The sequence below is a fragment of the Neopsephotus bourkii genome, unplaced genomic scaffold (genome assembly GCF_033783945.1).
Source record: "Neopsephotus bourkii isolate Nb327-2 ecotype Australia unplaced genomic scaffold, CSIRO-AGI_Nbou_v1 NB_1181, whole genome shotgun sequence".
NCBI lineage: Eukaryota > Metazoa > Chordata > Aves > Psittaciformes > Psittacidae > Neopsephotus > Neopsephotus bourkii.
In genome coordinates, this window is record NW_026901666.1 from 760,797 (window position 1) to 785,881 (window position 25,085).

Here is a 25,085-nt window from a genome sequence, read left to right on the forward strand (position 1 = left end):
AAGGCATATTGCTAACTGATCTAACTGATTACAGATTTTATTCATCTGAAAAAGTATTTGTTCCTACTTTGACATTAGAAGGCAATATTTTTTTAATGGTCCAAACAAGCATTTTCAAAAAAATATGATCCTAACTTCCCAGGCTTGTTTTTTATTTTGCATTAACAATGCACTGTACTAAAATTTCCCATACTGAAACACAGTCCCTAGTGGTTTTCAAGCTATAAACTGAGTAAACAGTCCCTTTCTTATTGAGTGTCTTTGTGAATGCATGTTGTTTCTGGAATACATCATATTCATTTGCAGAAACCCTGTGTATGGATCCTTAACACTTTTTTTTTCCCCCTCTTTTTTCTGAGGTACCTAAAATAATAGCTTTTTAGACAGTGTTACAGTCATATAACTTGTTGGGAAAAACACACTATGGCTCGCAGTCTGAATTAAACATGTGTCATTCTAGGTAAGTGTCATTTAAAATACCTATATCTGCTAATTATTCAATATGCTAATGCTATGCTGCTGTACTGTCTCTGAATTATGTGAGCATGTTTTTGGCAATACTGCACTGACTAGAATATAAGAAAATCAACTAAAAATATTTCCATACAGAGTTCCCTTTTTTTTTTGTGTATATAAAGGTGGTACTTGTGATATTTTTTGGACTCTTACCATATCAGGGTTGACAAACTTAGCTTTGCATGCTGAAGAATCTTTTACAAAAATACATAAATAATGCGAGGAGAAACACAAAGCTTCATCTGGGGACTTCAAGGTCATTTACCATTGGCCTGGCCTCCATTAACCTCCACAGGAAATCTTTCAGGATCCTTATTTTATCTTGAGTGGGTGTTCCCAAACGATCAGTCTCCTTTCCCGGGGGCCCCCCCCCCCCCTTTTCTTTGTCTTAACCAAAATAGAGACACGGTAGAGACATTTTCCTTTAAAAGACGATTTTCATCTGATGGAATATTTAAAAAATATTTACAAGTCACGGAGAAATTTGCCAAGATAATGGCGATATTTTAAATCGCTCTGTTAACAGAACACTGCCTAAGTTTGGAAGAAGGAAAAAGAAGATTTAAAAACTTAGAAAGTGATTAATAGTAAGGTATTAAAAGACAGCTAAGCGTTCTCAGTCACTAGGGAAAATAAACTGATATGGTATAATGAGATCCCTACAGTCTTGTGATCAATCCAAAGTAACAAGAATGTAATACCAATGGGTTAACTAATTATATTTAAAAAGTCTCTCAGTAGTTTGAATCATGACCAGTATGAATACTAAAGGTTACATGATCTATTATTAACCCATTAGTACTACATTTTTGGTGTGCTTTAGCAATGAAGAGCTCTACTGGGAGTAAACTCTACAAAATCTGTGTCTTTTTAATAAAGTGAGCAAATTTTTAGTTGGGGAGGGAGAGTATATTTTATTTATGGTGTCATTTTAAACTCTAGTTACAACGTCTTAGATTTAAGAGACAGGCCAGTAATGCAGGCAAGGGTGTCTCCTGCAAGGAGACAGAGATTAATGCCATGTGTACTGATGATTCTTCACCACAATTTAGGATTCTGGTGGCGCCATGACGCCCGTCTTTTATGGTGGTTTGCCAAGAGAAAATTACTTAAACCAATTGTGAATGCATTCCTGTTATACTTTTACACAACCACATTTATGTACATAAATAGTATAATGAGTATTTTTTAAAATGATCTCTCATTCCAGATTCACCTACTTTGCATAAAATGTCAAGAGCAGGAAGGAGAGAAGTTGATTGGGGTTGTTTTGTGTTGGGGATTTTTGGTGTTTTTTTTTTTTTGGGGGGGGGGTTGTTTTATTTTTTCAGGGTTTGGTTGGGTTTTTTTTTTAGTAAGAGAGGTTTTCACATGGGAATGTATCCCCCCCACCTCCTCTCTCTATGCCAACTGACCACAATTGAAGTAGATTCTTCTTAACATGCTGTAATGTGAGAATTTTCTTAAGCTGGAGGGTGTTTTATTCCCTAAATTGAAAGTTGTTCTACTATACTGCATAAAATGTGGACTTGATTAGTAGATTAGGTACCTTTGTCAGGTAAAACCTGGTAGAGGGAGAGCTTGAAGGCCCTCAAAATCACAATAACTTATTAAGACTTCACAGGTCTAAGGCTGAGAATGGCTGAAATGTTCTGGGCTGAGCAGACAATGTCTTTATATTGAGCAGAGTTACACCAGGCAAGAAGAGTATTTTAAAATGTTTTGGCTAACTTTACAACTGCTTTTATCAATTTGTGTATGAATGTAGGTGTTTATGCAACATTAATCTTTTTGGTTTCAAAATTTTTCAATGGAGACACTTATTCTTTTTTTTCTTAATCTATGAAGAAGGGCTTTGTGGAGTTGTATGGTGTTACTTTTGTGAGGCTGCTGTAGGTCAATATAGCGAGATTTATTAGTGTCTTTTAGAAGTGCTAGTATTCTAATAATTGCCATATTTTTAGGAGAGAATATCTTTTTGCTATCTAAACCACTTAGTCTATCTGCATGAGTTCGATTTTTGGTCATGTTACTGTCTGAAGGCTATTTTCAAGTGCAAGTGTGCTCATGCTGGGTGATGGAGCCCACTGAGCTGGTCTGTTCCTCTGAAGGTCTCTAAAACTTGAAATGAAGTATCTAACTTGATATTTAATGGAAAGAGGACTGGTGTAAGGGTGATGGGCTTGGAGCCACTTCTGCTTCCGGTTCCGGTTTTCTGTACTTCAAAATATTTGTGTTTCCTTTTTATTTAGTGATTTCCTACTGTGACTATGAGAACCATGGTAATCAAGCCTGAAGCTTCTGACTGGCATAGTAATATATTTAAATATTAATCTGGCTGGAGTGGCTAAAGGTATTGCTGTAGCTGGGATGGAATAATACGCATATGTAGGTGAGGGCTTTGTCCAAAGCCAAAAAGAACATTACTTCTCAGTCCCTAGGCTTGGACAGTTCTTCCTGATCTGCCATGTGGAGTGGAGGGATTTAATAAAATATCTTTAGTGAGAGTTATAGTTTTTGCAAACAGTTATGTCAATGAGTTTCTGAAGAGGTTATCGGGTACTGTCTTGCAGCTATTGTGACAAATAGTTCACATGAAACTTGTGAATAGAAGCTGATCTAACTATATTGATATTTTTATAGTATTCATGGTAAAGAATTTACGGTGAACTTGCCACTGGTAGCCGCAAGAGAGGTGCCCCAAAGAAGAGATACAAGGACTCCCTGAAACAATACCTTAGCCTTGGCCATATTGACTACCATCAGTTGTCCACCTTGGCCTCCAATCGGGAGACTTGGAGGCACACCATACATAATGCTGCTGACTTCTTTGAGAGCTCACGAAGAACTAGTCTCGAGGAGAAAAGACAACGCAGGAAGAATCGTGTCCCACCTGTTCCACCCAAGGAGACCTTCTGCTGTGCTTTTTGTAGCCGGACTTGCCTATCCCACATTGGCCTTCTTAGTCATCAGCGTGCTTGTAGTAAGCGTGGGTAAATGCCCTTCCCAAATCTTCGTTCGCGAAGTCAAGCCATGATGATGATGGTAAAGAGATGTTTAGTAATCAGGCCTCTCTTCTCCATGCAAAAAAGGTGGTCTCCAGTATAGTTTTATGTGTTATTTAACATAACATTTTGGTTTGGAAATTAGAGATTGAGTTAAAATTATTACCTATAGTATTTCAAAAGTAATTTCCTCTTCATGTGCAATTAAGATCAGTGTTTACATATAAATTCAATGTCATAATAACATAACTTTTTACTGCTACAAGTGGTTCCTTCAGTTTATACTGACTGTTATACTGGTGCATGTTATACAACCAATACTGGCTGTTATACTGGTGCAAATTACATGGGGTGGTCTCAGCAACACACTTTCTCTGGAAGCTGGAGAAATCTGGCAAAAGTGAAAGAGAATGGCTAGAAGATTAAACAGTTTGGCAACCAAGGCAGAAGAGGAGGTCTGCTGGCAACTGAAGAGGACTTATTTGCATTGGAAATAAAGAAGGTCTAGCAGTATGGAAGGATAGAGAAAAGACTTTGGAAAAGAGATGGAAGGGCTAAGTACACAGGACAGAAAGGTCAACAGGAAGATTGGCAGGAGAGCAAGAGTCTGCCTCCAGAGAGAAGCAGAAAGGGATGACTTCTTAAAATAGAAAGTCCAAGGAGTATCATCAAAGGATTCAGCTGTGGGAAACCTGTCTAGCTAAAGAGGCAGCAAGTCTCAAATGTTTATTATTTTTTATTTTTTTGAATGCTGCAAGAAGGAAATCAGTCAATTTAATTGGAAAAAGACAAAAAACAAAAAAAAAAAAACAAAAAAACCAAAACCCAAAGCAAAACCAAACAAAAACCAAACCACAAACGAAAAAAAAACCCACCAAACCATGTTTAGCTTCAGACTAACAAATTTGCCTTTCAAATTTTCTTCAGAAACTTCTGGTGCAGTTCAGAAAGTCCCAAATTAGAACCTAGGATCTTATCATTTCTGGGTCATAAACTGTCCAGCTGTAAGCAACACAGATGAAAATGGAAGTACTGGGCTAATTTGCAGACATATGGAATCTTATAATAAGGAAAAGCTACACTTTGAATTACAAAAGATTAAGTTTTAGCCCAATCTACATCACTGGGTGAAATTTTCAGACTTATTCAACACTCAAGATCTCTTATAGTCACCTATCATGTCAGTATTTATGTTAGCTTCCAAATTCAGGATTTGCTGTTAAAATTTACACCAACAAGTAATTTTTGTTACTTTTTATGAGTGCATGAGATAATACAGCATATATCAACTACTGTTTATGGAGAAATGTTGACTTGTGACATAATTATGCTTGATAGCTTGATTATTAATTTCTTTGTTACTTCTATAGATTTGGATTCTGTCCCGTTTGACTTCCAGTTTTTGACTGTCAAGTGTACAGAGAGGATACAAGTATGATAAAGTAAAGGCTGGGTGTTTATGGGATTTACTCCCCCTGCCACTGTGGAGCATTGTACCATGGGTCTCTCTGTGCAAGAGGGAACTAAAAACCATGTAACTAATGCACAAAATGTTTGTTTGATACCTGTCACATTACCACTGTAGTCCTATAAAAATTTGATACTACATTTTTTGTCTATTGTACATTTGTAATAAAGGGAAAAAGTTATAATTTTACCAAAATACATATTTAAGTCTTGAGCCCTGTGTTGAGAGGTTTGACATTTCAACACTGGTACTCAAGCAGGAAAATAAATTCAAAATGTCCTTTAAGAGAACTTCCATTTACTGATTTCTTGCTATTCCAAAGTAAGTCCTGGGTGCTGGGCTGACAATGATCAGTATTTCAGAGGAAGACAGAAGCCAAACACTTCGATGAATCTAACTTTACAGAGCAAATGTTAATACTAGAGACTGGCATGTGTTTGAGTTTCTAACAGCTAGATATGAATTCTGTTGTAGAAAAATAATTCTACCTAGATCGCTTCCAGTGGCATCAAAGCCCACATTTGCTTAATTTATCTAGGATTTCTAGCTAACCATGAAGTTTTTCATGCCATCTGCTGTCAGCCACCTCTGTGCCCACTGGAAGTGATGCCCTGTAGCTAAAACATCCATAGCATGAAGAGTTACCTGAATGTGTCCTGCAAAGAGAGCCAGTTATCTTGCTACACCAACACAGACTTTCATCAAGAAGCTGACTGTGACATTTAACATGAGTGTATTTAACACAGGTGACAAATGTAAGCAATCATTATTTCTCCTGCAAGGAGCTGGGCTTTCAGAGAGGGCTCTAGGAAAACAGTGGGAATCAAACAATACTGTCATATTCAGCTGATACAGCTGTTTACTGTACTGCCTCTCCTGTGTGCTTGAACCATTGCCATATATGATTTAAGTGTGTTTGGTGGGTACAAGAGTCATGCTGGGCAGTCTCTACAGGGACCAGTGATTGAAGAGGGCATCAGTCTTATTCTCTAGCTAGCAAATTCATGCAAGGCAAAAAAAAAAAAGGAAATTAAAAGCTAACACTCTTAAAATGGGCAGCCTGACAAATAATGGAGATGGGGCATTGAGCCTCAGTATGTCAGGAACATAATTTTAACACAAGAAGACACGTGTAACCAGGCATGACACGTTGGATTGCTGACACGCTAACCAATGCATCTGAAACAAATGCTTCTTGAAAATCATACAGATTCCCCTTGCCCTAAATGAATTTCAGTTTACAAGAATTCATGATTAACAGGCTTTTTAGAATATTTACAACTTTCTGAAGAGTGAGCTTTTTTTAAGAAAAAAAAAGTTAAATGGAACACACACATTGCCTTTGAAATGTAGCCATAAGAAGGTCATATATTTAGGTGTTAAGTATTAAAATATCGATTTTTAAAAAACATAAAATCCCTGCTTACAATAAATACAATGCAAGTCCTAACCTTTATTATAAAAATATTTCAGTGTGCCACAGTAAAGGGTCATTAATATTGCTAAACCGGAGAATTTGATCATTAGAGGAGGATACTGCATTTTGTTTTTAATAAGGCAGTGATTTATACAGAAACTTATTAAGAAGCAAGATGTGGTTCATTTCTGCTCTCTGACATGCTTAAAAGATGTTGCAAATTAAGAAATTGATCCTGTAGATCGCTGAACTGATATGAAGAAATATCAATAAACAAAGTGAAACAAAGTGCTCGCTCCATCACTGGCCTTTACCTTGCACATAAATAAATATACAGCACATGATGGTGGAGCTTTTCTGATCCAGCCACTTCAGATTTTGTATACAGGATGGGAAGCCAAGCATACTATTTTTTCTTTTCTTTTTTTAATTTTTTTTTTTTTTAATTCATTCTGGACAAAAATGGTTGAGCATTTTTGTGTGAAGTGGAGAAAACCTTATCTGAAGGTGAGGTCCCACATTGGGATATTCTCCTGTGCAGTGTCTGTAAGCAGCTGCCTTTGCATCATCTTGTACTTATGCCCACAGTCAGGTTGCTTGTGTGTAGCCAGCCTGTGCAGAGGTACCTGGACAACTGCAAGCACGTGGTAGAGCAAAGGGGAAAGGGGCCGCAGCTACAAAGCCTAAAGTACAGCAAAGAAATGGTGTCTGTTGGCCACTGGCTCTTTACCTCCTTATAGTGAGGGCTGGAGTTCATGATTCTCTTCAGTGGAGAAAGTGTCGGAAATTCATCCATACAGTTACAAAGGGAGTTCATGTGAATTACATTATCTACCCTAATAATTAATTTTAATGACCCAAAGTGCACTGCTTTTCTTTTAATGAAGTAGTTCAACTAGAAGATGTGTGCTGGGGTAGTCTTGACTCCCATCAGCATCTCCAGTGCTTGCAGAGCCATTCCCTAAGACAGTGACAAGAGATACAGTGTCCCTTCAAACATGACACAGATCACTTGCATGGGATGCAGGTGTTTCTGCATGGCTGGGACTTCCTGAGATGCGCATTGCTGAGGTCTTTGGGTTGTAAGACCAGCTTGCTTGGGGTGGCAGTAGCAGAGTCAAGGGCCCCAAAGGAAGAGAGAGGTGTGCCACATGGTAAAGTTACTGCTGGAAAGGGAGAGGAGTTCCTAGGGAGAAAAAACTTGCTGCCATATAAATCCCTTTATGTGTACAAATCTGTGCACAGTGTGATGAATATGCATTGTTGTACACTACCCAAGAAAATTTAAGGAAGGGGTGGGGGGAAATTTCCTTTATCAGAATAATCCTGTAACACATGCAGTACTTCTTAATGTGGGTGAGTTTGGGATTTTTTTTTTTTTATTTTTTTTTTAGATATTGAATATTTTTTATTATTTTAATTGGGAAAGGCCTGATAAGAGATAATATACACTTCACATGTCAAAGAACATGTTAAAGCTTTTTTATGCATATGTGAAACCTAGTTATATGTCACTTTATATGATTTTCTTTTAAAATTTTATTAGCTGGATTTTAGTGCTCTTTGAAGTAAAAGTGATAGCAACCAGGTGCATTAAAGGATAGATGACACAACCCTGCCGACACACCTATGTGACTAATTCCCACATTTTCAGTCCCTGCCATTAGTGCAGCATCAGACCCCTGCTTTGTGCTGTCGATACGTTGGAGACTTTCCGACAGAAACCACCAGCCTGATTTTGAGATCTTAAGCTTTGTTTCATTCCTCTAAAGTGAAACGCTGACTAAAAACAAACCCAAAACATTTCTCCTCACAGATTTTACATTTTTGTTCACATGATTTTTCTCTAATGCTTTTTAGTTTTGATGAGATTTAAAAGAAAATTAAAAAATAAATCAACCAAACCCTGCCCTTCACCTGCTTTCTGACTCAGCCTATTGAAACCTTACCATGGCTGTTCAAATAACATCTGGAGGGAATGACAGTTTGTCTGTTAAACAATCAACAATATACTTATTTATGAGGATAATGAGAGGCATAAAGTACCTCTCATGCAGCCACTGCTGCTTGTACCTGCACAAGCCAATTAATGTTTAAAGATTTTAAAATTTTCCATGACTAGTTTCAAGGGTTTTGTAGTTGTTTTTTTTTGTTTGTTTGTTTGTTTTTTTTTTTAACACTCCAACATAGTGAAGCAAAGGGTTTTGCAACCTGAGTTTAAAAAAAGCAAAAGCTTTATATTCTTCAAGCCTTTGATCCCAACTCTCAGTCGTGGGAAAAAGAAGTCATCTTCCGTGAACTGTGAGTAGGAAGCTGTGAGGGAATCGGCAGATGAGTATGAAAGTTAGGCCTTGTTTATCCTGGGGATTAAGTCATTTGTGGTCAGTAACCAATGCAGCTGGGCTGCTGCAGGCTCCCAGTTCACATCAGATGACATTGCTGAAGTGAAAATCGTAGACATGTTTGGCTGTTGGTGATTTTTTTCCCTGGCTGTGTGCATGGAGACATTTCTCTCCCTACTGGATCAGGGTGAATCTGTACCAGGAACAAATTTATTACCTTGGGCTTCAGGTTTCCAACATATCAGGTTGGAGCAGCCCCCCTCCTTGGGCAAATGGAAAACTTTGGAGAAAAAGGGTTCTGAAGAGATTGATCAAAACTATAATTTTGTGGGTGTAGCGATAAACAGCCAAGCCTGAGCTGCAGAAAAGAGCTGCTCAGCATGGCTGCTACTTGGTGTTTCTGAGGTCTTGAAGAAGACAGCAATCAGAAAGTAAGGAAGTGAAGGGGGAAAGAATACCTAAATTGCTGCAGTGATCTGTGTGAGCACTTTAAACATCTGTCTGCATTTGGAAATATCTTGGGTTGTGCTCTGAAAGTATTAAGGCTTTTTCCAAAGGTGATTTTATTGTCAACTATTATCACAGCAGCTTTATTTTTTTCTATGAGGCACATGGTTAACATCTTTCTGTGCTTCTAAATATAAACTTGCTTCCCGGTAGTATTATCCAGGTCTTATTCCTTCTGTTTTTCTTTCCTTTTTTCTGCTCCTCTCTTCTCCCTCTTTCTCCTTTTGTCACTGGCTGCGTTCAGTTGATGAGGCTTTGAGTTACAACTGGATGCTGCAAGGATGCATTCCTTTCATGATCTGTGCAGAGTTATACCAAAATTTTATGTGAAGTTTTACTTTCGTGGAGTGTTATATAGCGACTTTTTATGTGTCTAAGAAATGGAAACATTTTGTCTCATATAAAAAAAAAAAAGACGACATATTTTTATACTGTGCTCCATTCACAGACCACATCAGAGGTAGTCTAAGAATAGAATAGATCAAATATATTTTATGGAAATATAATGAGAAAAGGATGTGTTCCCAAAACTCACTCTGAACAAAGGAATGCAACATAGTCAGGAATACTTTAATGCGCCTAACAATTTTCTCATGTGAAAGGCTGAAGGAACAGTCTTGGTTTGAAGAAATCTTCCAATTCTCCCCAGGCACCCTGAACTTGAAATCAGAACTAGGAAAGCTATATATTACCAAAAAAAAAAAGAAAAAAAAAAAAAAAAAAAGGTATGGAAAAAGTGACTGAGGGCATTAACCATAAAAGACGTTTTGAAAAGAAAAAAAAACAGCAATATGAAACATTTTGTCATGTTTCATTTCATTGATCATATATTTATTTTATGTGCTCTGGAGCGCTGAAGCTTATATGTATACCATTTCAGAAACCTCATATTAGACCTGTCGTTCTCTTTGTGGTGAAAACTAAATAGTGAGAAAAAAATAAAATAGATTACAATTATTAAATTTGGGATGGATTCCATTGGATTGTGCTTAGAAACTTTAAAATTGAACTTAGAAAATGAGATATAACATTAACAGCTATTAAAGATGCTGCCTGTGTGACAGATAGAGAAGTAGGAGGTACACCTACATGTAAAATAACGCATCTTTTCCAAAGTAATGCAATATGTTCACCTTAAATAGGCTTGTAATTAAAACTGCCAGTGTTCATTAGATCAACCATGTAGGAAAGATGCATCTGTATTAGTTCTAATTAAATCTATTTTAAACAAGTTGAAGATACAGAGGGTTTTTTTTCACTTCCCAATACAATGGAATGTATTTCATCTGCTGTACATAGGGTAGTACAGATCTTTGTTTAAAACTCTCAGTCTTTTCTGTGGCTGGTCTCTGATCCCAGGTTACCTCTGCTCAGATCTGGACTTCTTTCCTAGACAAAGCCTGCAGTGATTTAAAATAGGGTAGTTACAGGAACACAGTGGACGAGATCAGATCACTGATCACTGAATTATTTTTAGCATTGGTGAGAAAAATGAAAGCATTTTTCATAACTCAAGCTCTTGAGTTACTGGTCTTCATGTGTTTTCCAATAAATATGGTTGGCTTAGAATTTAGCAGTGGAGAGAAGTGGGGTAGGGAAAGGCATGAGCTTGGAGAGCTTTGGCAGCGCCTGGCTCATTCTCACAATTTTGTCCAGTATTGGGCGGCAGTTCTCACACTTGCTATCTTTGAAGATTGTTGGTATAAGGCCCAATGAGATACTTTGTTTTCAAAATTCCCTGTTGGAGCCTGACACCACTACAGATGAAAGTTACACTCGAATGGAATAAGGATTTGGCCCTAAGTGGGCAATCTTCAAATGCTAATGAAGTCCCACCATAGTGGTAATATGTGCAATGGTATTTTATGCAGTTCAGGTCTCTGAACAGTCTTAAATGGTGCAACTCTAGGGGAAGAGTATCCACCCTCTCAGTGCAGAGCAGATTGTAGGTGCAAAGAAAAGGAACTGGCTAGAGAATTTTACCTTCTCTCTACTGCTGAACCATGCTGTTGGGTTTTTCCTTCTCATGGCCCTGATGGTTTTGGGTAGGCACATACCAAAACCATTTTCTTCAAGGCAGGATGTGTTTGGAAGCACAAAGGTTCATCACTGGGGGTTCTCCAGCATGGGGTGATGGCCAGAGATGCTGATACACCTCAGGGGACAGTGTAGGTCTGTTACTTCAGGCCTCTCTCCTTGAGCCCGGCAGCCAAGCAGCTCAGGATTGATGCTCATGGCTCTGAGTATGCTAACTTTCTTTTTCAGACAACCTGAATGCACTAGAAGCCTCCAGGAACTGAGAGCGCTGTGTTTAGGCTTGTAACACAACTGGAAAAAATAAGTTTCGCTACATTTTCTTATTGATTTTCTTTCTTCTAGTGCAACGTTTTCAATTTAAATTTCAGCAGACTGAGGCACAGAATGGGAAGAAATGTTCTGAGCTGCACAACTGGGAAAAGAGCCTGATTTTCTGATTCTCCGTCCATGTTGTCCAATTAAATTTTGTCACTGTCTTGCGATTTCATGTCCAGTGCAGTATTGCTTACACAGAAATGCTAATTATGGAATAAGATAAATATGAAAATGCCTATATTTAATTAATGTTATATAGTATATTCAGGAAGAATATTTCCCCCCCTTAAAATTGTATTAATTAACATGAAAGAAAATCTTCTGCTGTTTTTTTATTGTCGCAATATAGAAAAAAAAAGTCATGCTAAGATTGGACTATATTTAACTTCCATCTATCTATGGTAGAAAATTTTAAAATTATTTTATTAAAATTTATTGCTCCTTTTTATCTCATAAGGTTTTCCTTTTAAGTGCTACTGAATAGTGATATAATCTTTAGAATATTAGCTAACAGGTGATAAATACTTAATTTTTGCTGTCTGGTTTTATGTCTCGTCTTTTTATATTTCTTGGCTGAAGAAGAAATCTTCCACCTTCCAGAAACCTGATATTTTGGACCAGATCCCTCTCTGAACAGGTTGTATCCTGCCCTTTTCAAAATCAAGCTATCAGAAGATGCCCTTCAGCAGAAGTGTTAAGAGGACTTGGTGAGCTTAACATGTTTCGCCTGCTTAATTTAATTTGAAAAAATTCAACCAGAAAATGAAGTTATTAACAGGTTGGTACATTCAGAGATAAGATGATGTCACAGAAAAGCAGTCAAGTGGGTTGCTTGTCAAAATATAAAATATGTATCTGTCAGAATCAAATGATAGATAAGCTGTGGCTGGGTGTAGGATGCAGTGAAAATAGTGTGCTAAAAATTGAAACCAAATCCCACCAGTCTGGAGCACAGGCTTTTAGTAACTATTGTGGTGATCAGCAATATAACAGTTCTGGGGACATGAACTACTCCATTTAAACACAGTATGCATCCTTTCTTGGCACCAGTAGCCAGAAGGATGCACATGAGCACTGAACCTCAAACAGGGGAGACCTCGAAAGTGTGGTTATTTCTACAGACGACTTCAAAATTGGGACACCCTCAGGTGTGCTCAGGTGTGCTCAGGTATGCCCAAATGAAGATTAATAAATCTTTCCCTGGGTAACTTGGGAACTTTTAAGTCCTTAAAAATGTTAAAATAGAGTGTGTCTAGCCAACCTGATGAGTCTGTTTGTATTAGAGAGATTCAGATCAAAGAGAGAAGTCTCCAGTGTATTCTCCAGGAGCACATACATGTCATGTCAGCCACCGGCCTCCTCCTGCCTTCTGGGTTGCCATATGAAATAGCTGGCACTAGGAGTTTGAAGTGAATAAACTTGGGAATTTTACATGCCGTTTGAAGTCTCATATGAGTAAAACACAATAGGCTACTAGCAAGGAATGCAGTCAAAGTTTCAAATACAGTGATGGAAAAATGAAAAAAAATACCATTATAATAAATGTTATCAGTGAATTTGGGGAAATGATCCTACTTATGTGGAACTTCATTCACTGCAAGCTTCAAGATAGAGCTTTTAGACTGTAAACTCTTGGGGACACCTATGAAACCTCTCTCTTTGCTTAGGATCTTCATGATGCAGGGTTTAACTGTGGCAGGGAACTCTCGGGGATAGCAGAATACAAATAATAGAAGCCCTAAATAAAATGCTGCTCTTATATTTAAAGGTCAGAACAGACTACTCTGACCTCTTGATCTCTAGGCCACAGGGCTTTATTCCACCTTGATATTTCTAATTTATGCTTCATCTTAGGCAGTTCTTAAGCCTCAGCTCAAGAAATATTCCTCTTCAGGAGAGAATAAGTTTTAATATGTTGTTATGATGTTAATTTTTTCAGTGTTTAAAATGTTTTCATCAAAAGTTCTTTAGCCTTAACTTGCAACCTTTGGATTTTGATTCTTCACTTGAATAAATTTACAGCAAAAGCCTTTTTTTTTTTAAGTTAGATTTTTTTTTCTCCCATACATCTTATTGCGTGAATGCCAGAACTGAATGCTGCTTTTTTTGTTATTGTTGTTATTGTTGTAATGACTTCCTTGGTGCTGCACGCACAGGACGCATCAGCTCTCTGCTGCTACTTGTTATCCTCCATTGTATGTACTCAAGGATCACATTCATCCTTTGGGACTTCATGCTGTTGGGATTATATGTATTATGCTTACTCTGTAGCATGCTAATTATTTATTCAGCAATAATTGTAATGGTGATATGGAATGGTCTATATTGCTGACATACTATGTTTATAACGTGATAGATATATATCAACTTTTAAAGCTGAACATATCATCCTTTTTTTTGGATTAAAATCTGAAAATTAATTGGAAATCTACCAGCGTTAGGAGCTCTCTTCCAGACTTGTGTTATGCCAGTGGCCTAGTAATTGGAAGAAGAAAGAAAAAGGAAATTTGGGAGACTATTAGTCTAGATGGCATACTTTTTTTCCTAAAATGAAAATAATAAAAAAAATACAATGACTTTTGGGCTGAAAAACTGTTTGCTGCACATGTTTTATATATATGTGGGTTTATTACACACATCATGTGTCTTAATTAGGTAATTTATATTGTGTTATCCAAAGAAGATGTTGTTCAACTGGGTACACAATAAGTGTTTCAAGAAAACTTGTTAATCCAGTATTTACAGAGATCAGTGCGTGGATACAGAGCAACAACAACTACAGATATATCTGTGCTGGTACAGTTATGGTCTGGATTATGTTCCCTGGAGAGTCAGTGATGTTATGTATATAAATACACTATAGGTAGGGATAAATTGTATTTTTAGTAGGACTTTTTATTTTTAATTCTCTTTCTGAAACTAAATATATTAGCTTTACCCACTAGGCACCTTTCAAGGGAAAAGCAAAAATTTATTGATAAATAAAACTAATCCCAGTGAGGAAAGTTCAGTCATTTTGTTACCTCAAGCAGTTTGTCCTTTTTTAAGCTGTGATGTTTCAGAGGCATAATGGTGATTTGAGCTTGAGATCTCCCGATTTTTTTTCTGCCTTTCCACAAAACATTGATATTTCCTAGGTGCATCTCTTGTTTCCTTGTACTAACCTGATACTGTTCACCCAGAAACTGAATCTAGTTATTGATGGTTATACTAATTGAAATTTCTTAGTTTCTCTTCTGCTTTTTCATTAAGCTGGATTTGAGTTTCACATACCCTTGCAATTACTTTGAAATTCCAAGTCTCCTTGCAACTACTTTGAGAAATCTGAAAGCTAAATGATTCCCAAGTTTAGAATATGATGTTCCCTAGTTGAAAGGCAAAAAGCAATATTGTTATATTTCTATTCTGATGAAATTCATTATGTACAATATAATTTGTGCCTCCATAACAATCTACTCTTCTTCAATTAGGGATTAAGCCAAATACTGTATTTCCTCCAGATCTCTATAGTAATTTTTTTTTTTTTTTTTCCAGTGTGAGTACCGAAAGAATTTGAAGTGAAGTGACTGGCAGTAAAATACAAGTTTACAGAGTTTTTTCTTCTGTTTGTTGTAAATCAACTACAGAACAGCAACCCATGGCATTAGTCCAGGAAACTGAGATTAAGCAGTTAGGAAGTGGGAAGATGAACAGAAAATTGTGTTTGTGAATCTCAAATAACACCTTCATTTGCTATGCAGTGAGGACCTGCTTCAGCTGTCTTTTAAGTCAATGGGAAAATTCCCATTAACTTCCAGCAGGAGTTGGCTCAGACCCTGATTTCTTGCATTTGTGCCCAGTTTGGGGTGGGATACAGAAAGATGCAGTGCATACAGGGAACTGTAACTAATGGGATAGGTCCCAAGTCCCTGAATGCAGTAGAAAATGAAGGTGAAGAAGTGAAGTTATTTATCACACCACATCAGACAGATTTCCTTATTCACAGTGACCCAAGGACATATTGGTGCCCAGGTTGTCGATACTCTATGAGCCCTAACTGCTGTCCACAACTTTCTTCATGTGAGCAATATTTGAAGCGTAGCCTAGGAGAAATCTGTTGTATTTTTCTCTCCTCTTTTCTGTATTCATAAGCCTACAATGTTGTAAGTTTGTACTGTGGGTGGACAAGCAACATCCACTCATATCAAAGAAGACACAAGTACAGATAAATATAACTTTATACATTCATTTTTATATAACTTATGCAAATGTATGTGCAACTTAGTCACAGCCTCCAGGCTGGCAGCAGATTGCTGATGTGGCCATTGTTGTGTAGCTTCGTTTGTACATTTGTGTTGCTGGATGATCTTGGGGCCTTTAAGCAGAGCTTTATGTGTGTATGCTCTGTGCCTGGTAGAGCAAGGTTTGTCTGGAAGGAAATGGCAGGATGGGACAGAGAAAGGGGCACAGTCCCAGCATTTGTTCATCTCCACTGCCAAGTAAGGCTTAGACAAATTGCATGTGGAGGCTCCTTGTGTGTTTTAATCTTGAGGGCATTAGCAAGAAGTGTTGAAGCCTGAAAACTGAGGAATGAACCATGAGAGGTTGCCATGTGACTGCAGTGTGACCCTCAGTATCATCCATCTCAGTTCCCAGCCTGCTTCCTTTAAGAGTGGGTTTGTTGGTCCCCACCTTTTAAATGAGTTAAAAAAGAATAAGTATCTTTCTGCCCATCACATCACTGGTTGCTCCAGGAACGTCTCGTTTCACCTAGCACTTGCTGTTGAATACTAACTGACTATCTTAAAAAGTAAATTAAAAGATGCGGACACAGCATATTTTTGTTCTTGTTTTATGGGAATTTACCTGTTGTTCTCCAAAGACTAAACAAAACCAAAAGGCCAATTTTGTTATGCTGGGTTCAATTGTCCAAATCAGTATTCTTAATATTCACCCTTATTTTAAACGCCCATTAATAACTTGGTCCCTACTGCTTAGATTATAGGTTTTAGTGTATGAATTTTAATAATTCTAATTAATGGTGCTATCTCTAATATTACTTTGTACTTGTGCTCAATCTTTCATCATGAGATCTCAAAGCACTCTATTAAACGACACCAAATCTTTGTAAAGTATATGAATTTTTGCCTATTGGATTTATGTATCAGATAAAAGTAATAAGGAGAATCAACAGTTTTTCCAAAGTTCATTTCAAAGCTTTGCATTGATTGTCTACAATATTTAAACCCTGGGAAAATTAGCCTCCAAAAAAATTTGCCTTCCACTTCTACCCACTAAATTGTGGATGTCTTTACTCCCCATTCTAAATTTCAAGTAGTCTTTGAAAAATTTGTATTCAGGAGTCTTCAAATATGAATAGTGATAATTATATCAATAGTATTAATATGCACTATTAAAAGGCACAAATCTACACTTGTAAAGCTTTCATGTGCTTGCAAACTGAACTTTTAAATAAAAATATGTTTTTAAATCATGTATGTATTACAAAAGTCTGTTAAAACTATCTTACAAAATTTACGTATCCTTAGAGCAGTGATTCATGTTCCTGCTGGGGTGGCCTGGAAGCATATCTGATGGAACAGAACTGCTTAGCATCTTTTGCTGTGTTTTCTCTTCTTGAATTCTCTTGTGGGGTGGTTTGAGGGGTGTTTTTCAGGTTTTTATTTTTTTGCTTGTTTGTTTGTCTGGGTTGTTTTGGATTTTGTTTTTTTTTTTTTTTTTTAATATTTGTTTCCTGTGTATATATTATTATGTGACTTTTATGGCAGTGAAATTCCGAACTGTGAGGATTACCACCTGGAGAATCTGTCTGCTAAATTCACTAGATCACCATGGTAGACTTCTCTTTCTGGTAAGTTTGCCTTTCAAGTCCAGACACACCAAATAATGTAGACCCCATAGTACTTTTCCTAAGGGGGAAAAGACTAGCATAGGACTTCCCCTCCTTTCCTGCTGCTGTACAGCAAGATGAGAGCTGGTTGTTAACTACACAGATTTCCTGCTTCTGAAGGATTTTCATATTTCAGCCTTGTTAGTTCCAACTAGAACATCATTACTCTTTCCACTTGGACATTTTAAGACTCTTACTTAGCTAGTTTAAAAATAATAAAATTGTGACCTTTAGTTGACATTATAAGCTTGCATTTTGAAGGCTGTGCTTATATTTTGAGGTTACCAGCTAGGAAAAGGAAGAGTAAGTGAACTGACTGTAATTCTGGATGTTTATCTTCTTTTCATGCTGTTTTTTTGCTATTGGGAATTCTAGTCTAAAGGTGCATGCTTTGGAGTTGCTCTCTGACCAGGTTGGTGAAGGCAGAATGTCACCAGCAGAGAAGCATAAATCTTTTGAAAAGCAATATCAGTCTTCTTGTCTCACTCTAACCACCAACAGCTGGAGAACAGGCAGCAGAAAGGCAAGAGGATCATGTCTCATGGACGCATGAGCATAAGCTTGAAGCTTAACAAACCTTCCAGGGAAAGGTACAAGTTTTTGTTGCCTTTACTTGAATTTCTCTAATTACACAGAATTGAAGTTCTTAAAAAAGCTAGTACAAATGTTTATAAAATATATGAATTTTACTCTGCTGAGTTTATGTATTGGACAAACATAGTAATGTTTGGTTGGTTTGGTTTTTTGCTTGTTTATTTATAGCTATTTTTACCAAATTGTTGAACAATGCAGCTAAGCAGCAACAGAAGAGGACCTGACAGGGGCGGGATAGGAAAAGTAGGGAGAAGAGAAGCGGATGTTTATAGGCAGTCACAGATATTTCAGACTTTCCTGCTACAACTTCAGACCCTGGGATAACTGGGTTCTTCCTTATTCAACAGAAGTGCCAGGCAGGGCATAAGTATTGTGGGAACATGTCCAATTGCAACTTATGGTTCTAAATGGTGATGAGACAGTGCCCATATATATATGATCTCATATTGTATGTGGTTGGGAAATGGAAACGTTTGATCTCCTTCAGAAGACAACGAATGTCCCACAGCCACCTTTATTTCACCCACCCTTGCGTCTGTTGAAGCATCTGGTGGTGGATAGTGCTGGAGACATCACAGAAGACATATTAGAGAACCAGCCTGGCTTAGAATAAGAGTTTCTGTGGTTTTCAGTGCTGCATAGTATTGGGGGATCTGGAAGACTTTCGTGCTCTAACCTTTAGGAAGTTGAAATGCTCAGAGCAAGGTTGTCACTGAGTAAGCAGAATTTCCTGCTTAAAACTTTGGGAGACTCATTTTTAATTTGCTTGTATTTTTACAACAGTGATGAAAAATTGGGTCTTTTTAAACATTTAGCTTAGACCATCAGTGTTTTAGTATTAAAGAAACCCCACCTTTTTTCTTCCCCCCCCTCCCAGTGTACCACTTTTATGGAATGCAATCATGTGAGAATAGTGTTGACTAGTAATTATTTAGTGTTGACTAGCAATTATTTACTTGGTCAGACTGGTTAGTTTTCCTTCAAATGAGGTACTTCATTTTGGCTGTGTCATCTCTTAAATAGCTATTTAGAGAAAAGCTGCAGAAGATAGCAACTTTGCAGAGAGGAAAAAAACAAAACAAAACAAAAGCCCCACCCTAAATAATCAACCACACACAAGTTGGAAGGGTTTAGGATAAATTATTGCATCTCATTCTGTGGGAAAATCTGCCCGTATGAATGCTGTGCTGTTTGCAGTGTGAGTGCCAGATCCACTCAGCTCTGCTTTGCACTTCTGTCACCCTTATCACTCCTGAGACAATACTCTTCTACTGTAAGTGCTACCCCCAGTGGCATGTATTCATTTATAGGACTTGCATACTTCTGCTTAAGTCAGACACCCAAGAGGCACAGGATGAATTGACAATATAGGCAGATGCTTTCAGCAAAGAAACCAGGATGTTAAAAGAGCTTTAACATGGCTATTGTTTTGCCAGGCAAATCCATGTACTTGTCATCAAGGTGTTCAGGAGTATTTCAGCCTTGTTGTACAAGCTGAATACAAGAGCTGTAATCAAGAGTTACATCATTTGGTGAGACAAGACCTTGAGGAATACAGCAAAAGGAAATGTGCATAATTAGAACAGTTCAGTTACAAGGGAGAGGGGCTTTGATAGTGTTAGAAATGCAGCTGAAACATGCAGTCTCCATTGCCCTGTCATCAAGCATTAGATGGTAAATGTCAGTGGGCCAGGGAGACCTCAGGAACCAGTGAAGGAGTGTGGAGTTCCCTCTCTGAACCTTTCTAACCCTCAGAAAACCATCAAAGAAGACCTAAGCCACGAGGTCTTCTCTCTGTGGACAGACACCAAACCAGAGATTTAAAAAAGGGTCACTAACTAAAACTTAATTTAAAGAAAGTGGTTTGTGTTGATAGCTGGTCAGAGAAATAAAAGCACAACCAATTTTATCCCCATCTCCTGTAAAGGAACAGCTTGACATGAAGAGGTACCAGGTGTGATAGCCATGGTGACAGGGAGCACACTGCAGGTCATCAAATGCATTAGGACCTATGTGACTCCCTTGGTGCTTTCCACACAAACATTTGTGCAAAAATCCTTCCCAGAAATTTCACTGGGAGAGTAGAAGGAAGTGGGAGGGTAAGGGAAAGGATGGAAGGGAGGTCAGTCTGTAGTGACACCCATTCTGAGTATGCATCATCCAGCCTGCTTTATTTATATTTTCCACAAAATATTTATCACTACCATAGTGATAACTAATCTAAAAAAAGACACAACGTTTCAAAGCAATTTGACCTCCAGATTCTACCTAGGGACATCTCTATTCTTACATGTATATTTTTGGCAAATGTTTTGAATTTTTGAGTTTGTAAAGGGAAACGTTCAACATCTCAGGGATTCTCAAGTCATGGGAGACTGATTTCTACCAGCAGTAAGCAGGTTACCAGACAATACCTAATTTTTAGGTGTCATGTATGTTGTAACTATACTTGGAGCTTAGCGTGTAATGCATTAATAACATTGCTCCTATTTGCCTTTTCATTATTCTATTTATTGTAAGACAAAGCTGGCAGTTTGGGCACCATGTAAGAGGGTGACTTCCAGTAGTGCCATTCAGTGAGCACTGAAGGAATGGATTTCGGTGCAGCTGTAGAGCTGATGCTCTTCCAGGATGTTAGCCCCAGCTAGCATCACTGGCATCCATTTTTTCAGGTGAGACTACAGCCATAGCCCTACCTCCCAAAGCAAGCACTGCAGCAGGACTCTGCAGGTGAGCAATTTTGAAACTAACTGATTTAATGATAATATAAAAGTAATGATTAGACATATTTTAATTGAGGCTCTGGCTGAATGCTGCTGGGGTCTATGGAATGTGAGCAGCACTATGAATATCAGGAATGCTAATAATGGGGTGCCATTTCTAACTTGGGAACAAGAGTTTCATTGCATGTACATAACTTCCATGGGGAAGCATTCCTCTTGTCTTGCTGGATGTGGGGTGTGGTTCTGTGTGAATAACCCTGGTCCTTTAAAAGAGTACTGGAATCAGTTGAAGAATTGTTTCTTTGCCAATAATCATAGTGTGGGGAGGCGCCAGGTTCAGGTTTTAATCCTGCAGATGACTCTAGTGCAGTGAAGAAGGTAAATATAGAGCACAACTCAAGATCTAGGTCTTTGCTGCTTTGGGGATTTGTTTGTTTCTTGGGTTTGTGTTTGTTTTTTTTTTTTTATACTCGTTTTTGTTCAGTTTTTGTTACAGGTTAATTTATCAGAATATTCACTGGACATGTTTGACAATTTGTAATGTTGCTTGTTAATAAGACACTAATTGACTTGGGTGTTTAATATGAAGTGATAAAACCAATGGCATAGGTCAGAGAAGAAGTATCAGACGACCACATGTATAAGCGTATGAATATTTGATTTTGTTTGCACCAGATTCCTGGCTATCACTGTCTTAGGATACCCAAGAGGGTCACAGTTGTCATAAGCATGTCTTAAGTGGGTGCTTCAGAACTGTCCTAGGATGGTATTGAGCCAATTTAACAGCTTTCTTGTATCAAGTACGCACAGTGGAAGAGGGAGAGAGGGAGGAGGTATGTGTGGTATTCCCCTTCGTCTGTCTGGCATAACTGTCCTGGAGGTACTGTTTCAGCTGGTCTAATCAAGAACAGCCCCATGCCTATGCTACAGTACATGACGCTCCTTTTTCTGACCTTTATATGGCCCACAACTGCAATGTGACTAGGGGGGTTTGAAGCTTCTTGTCCTCTTTGCTCTCTTCAGCTGTAATGAGCACAAATTCAATGTGTTTATGAATCTGGCCTTATATTTTAAACCTCTATTCAAATATGGTAATAATAACTAAACTGACGTTTGCTTTTGCTTCTGTATAGTATGTCTTTAATATGATTACTACCCTTAACATTTAAAGGAACTTTGACAGTTATGTAATCCCTTCAACATTTAAGTACATCGGGAATTTATTATTAAGTACAGTGGCTGGAAATGGAGTGCTTTTTTCATTCACACTATAAACAGTTATGTTGGATTAGTAATCCTGCTTGTCAGAGTTGTTCACTGTTTGATATTAATCAGTAGGTTTATGAAAGGTGCAACAGAAGGCAGAAATGAACAGTGATGAAGTTGTAAACCTTGGTTCTGTAAAATCAGACTCTATCTAATGCTTAGGTTCACAACATTTCTTGCAGTGACCATTAGACTAAGGGGAAAGGAAATACTGCATTATGGTAATGGTACTTCTATTTTTTTAATAAACATATTTAGTTTCTCACTGTATAAATGCAATAGCAGGTAGTGCTGAAAGTCGAGACTTTTGAGAACATTTTTAGGTTGCTTGTTAAGAATATGTTTTTCATATGGTTGCATAGATTGAGCATGATACAACCTAGTAAAACATTTAATGGTCAAATATTATATGACAAAATGAATATCATCTCCTTTTGGTGTTTATCCACTATTAAAAACAACGTTACCTGAGTATTTCTGTCTAATTTGTGGGATGTTATTTTTGAGTTACATAATTTTTGTATCTTGCAAACTGTTGAAATACAGGTTGTGGGTTTTCTTTTTTAACACTTCTGAGTCTCTAGTACATGTTCATGCCACATGTACAGAGATGCCTCGTTTGGTTGAAAACGTCATCCTGTGAGACCTTTAGATGATCAAAGTGAAAATGACACCATTGTAACATAAGATGTCTTGAAAAAGCACATAATAATTTACTATAATTAGTTAATGAACATACATGATTATAGACATATGAGAAAGGCTTTTCTTGTATGTGTCAATAATATTCATTTTTCAAGTGCTTCCAGGTAGGTCAGTTATACACCTAACATAATAGTTGACATGTATCCATATGTATATAGTAATACACAGTAGTCAAATCAAATTGCAGTATATGACCTCTTCATTAAAAGTGAAATTAAACTTTAACGCCATATTTGACATGTTTCTATACCTAGATTTGTTTCAATTTAATTCCTTCCTCCTCCCTCTCTCCTCTTTTTGTTTTAATCCTGCTTGCTATATTTTTGTTTTGGGTTAAAAAAAATCTTCATTGAATAACATTAGCCTTCGTTAAACTATGCATGTTTTTCACTGATCATTTTTAAAGCAACATGGCATTAGTTTTTTAAATTCTCATGTCTAAATTTAGCATTTGCTTCTGGTAGGATCAAAAGTGTCAAAAATCTGCATCACTGCCTTGTTATCAATCACTGTGGTATTTTTGGAGCAGCCATTTGATTTGCATCATTGGACCTCCTACCTAGCATCACAGAAAGCTGAGCATCAATAAAATTAACTTTTGTTACTCAAACCAAGTTGGGCTGAGGCACTCTTGCCAGAAGAGCCAATCTGCATGCAAAGAGGATGGCTGGTTCCTGAAACATTCAAACCTTCTTTGGAAAGACAGAATAAATTAATTAATCCTTTTCTGGGTAATATCTCAGAGCTTTCCTTGTGCCGCAAATGAAACCCAAGAGGAAGGCAATAGATCACCCCCACCCACATCCAGTAGAACAAAAAAGCTGTGATCCAACTGGAGGTGGAGTGTGATGGTGATGTGGCAGACCGGACTCTGGCTTATACTATCCCAGTGTGTAAAGCATTTCTCAGCTGTGCCTCACCTGAAGAAGCCTTGAATCTGTGATTTAGAGTGCAGCCGCTCTTTACCAAGTTCCCCGTTTCTCTGAAGGAAGTTGCTGCAGCTCTTTGCAGAGTACAACATGCCTCTCATCTCCTGCCAGCTCTGCAGAGCAGAGAAGTTCCTAGTGACACGATCACCCTCTTCACCGCCTCCTCCCTCACTTGCCAAGCAGTGCTGCTTTTCTTCCAACATCTGGAGGTCTGGTCTGCAGTACGGGGTGTCTGGTGTTCACACGCTCCCCTTCTCCTATGGATCCAGTTCCAGCCATGCTGGGAGCCTTTCCCAGTGAAGAGCAGTGTGGCTGGTTGTCCTTGCTGCCAGCAACCCACCACAACGAGGAAATAAAAAGACAATAATAAGTCTCAACCTTTCGACAATGTCTATTATTTTTTTCCTGGAGGTTGTATTAGCCAAAGTCAAGGGAGGTGGATGTGTCCTGCCTGGATGCATCCTGCTTTGCAGCAAATCCATGCAAGAGACGAAGATGACATTTCTTGATTCTTTTGACAAAAGAATGAATCCTGTTAAGTTTTACCAGCTCTAAAATACTTTGTGGTATTAGATTTACATTAGATATGAGGAAGAAGTTCTTCACTGTGAGGATGGTGAGGCACTGGAACAGGTTGCTCAGAGAAGCTGTGGATGCTCCATCTCTGAAAGTGTTCAAGGCCAGGTTGAATGACTTTGAGTAACCTGGTCTAGTGGAAGGTGTCCCTGCCAGTGGCAGTGGGGCTGGGACGAAATGATCTTAAAGGTTCCTTCCAACTCAAATCATCCTATGATTTTATGATTTGGGTTTACACTTTCATATCTTATTTTGTATATATGTCAACTCATCATTTACTTATTGCTGTTTTTCCCTCTTCTCCCTATTTGTTTCAGGTACTCCTCACTGTATTGTAATTATACATGATGTTATATATTAAAGATATGTACTTGTGCATCCAGTCATCTCTCCTCCTGTGAATCCATCAGCAATCCATATTTACTGAAAAATTCTCAAAACGCATAGTGAATAATGGTAGGAGTTTTGTGTATTTCTGGGGGTTTTGTTTGTTTGGGACTTAAGCCGTTCTGTAGTTGCAGTTTGTCAGGAGTTACCTGGTTCTTTTCTTCTTTCCTTACTGGTAAATACAATACAAAAAAGCCCTAAAAGAACTAAAGAAACCACTAAGCTTTTTATCCCCTCAGGAAAAGGTATCAACTTACGGAGAGACTGCAAAAAGGAAGGATTAGGGGATTTTAGAAAACGTAAACCGTTTCCTTTTTGAGTTGCATAGGCCTTTCCCAAGATGTCAGTCCTAAGGAAAATGTGCTACTGTAGTGCAGATAGATGTAAAGTTTAAACTCAAGTTTAAAA

General features: G+C 37.8%; 1 long non-coding RNA gene across 1 annotated transcript; it reads left to right on the forward strand.

Moving 5' to 3' along the window:
- Window positions 1-300: 300 nt before the first annotated feature.
- Window positions 301-24,723, forward strand: LOC133217949 (uncharacterized). The gene is made up of 3 exons (XR_009727012.1): window positions 301-460; window positions 12,208-12,385; window positions 24,608-24,723. It is a non-coding gene; the product is annotated as an uncharacterized LOC133217949 (long non-coding RNA).
- The last annotated feature ends 362 nt before the right edge of the window (window positions 24,724-25,085 follow it).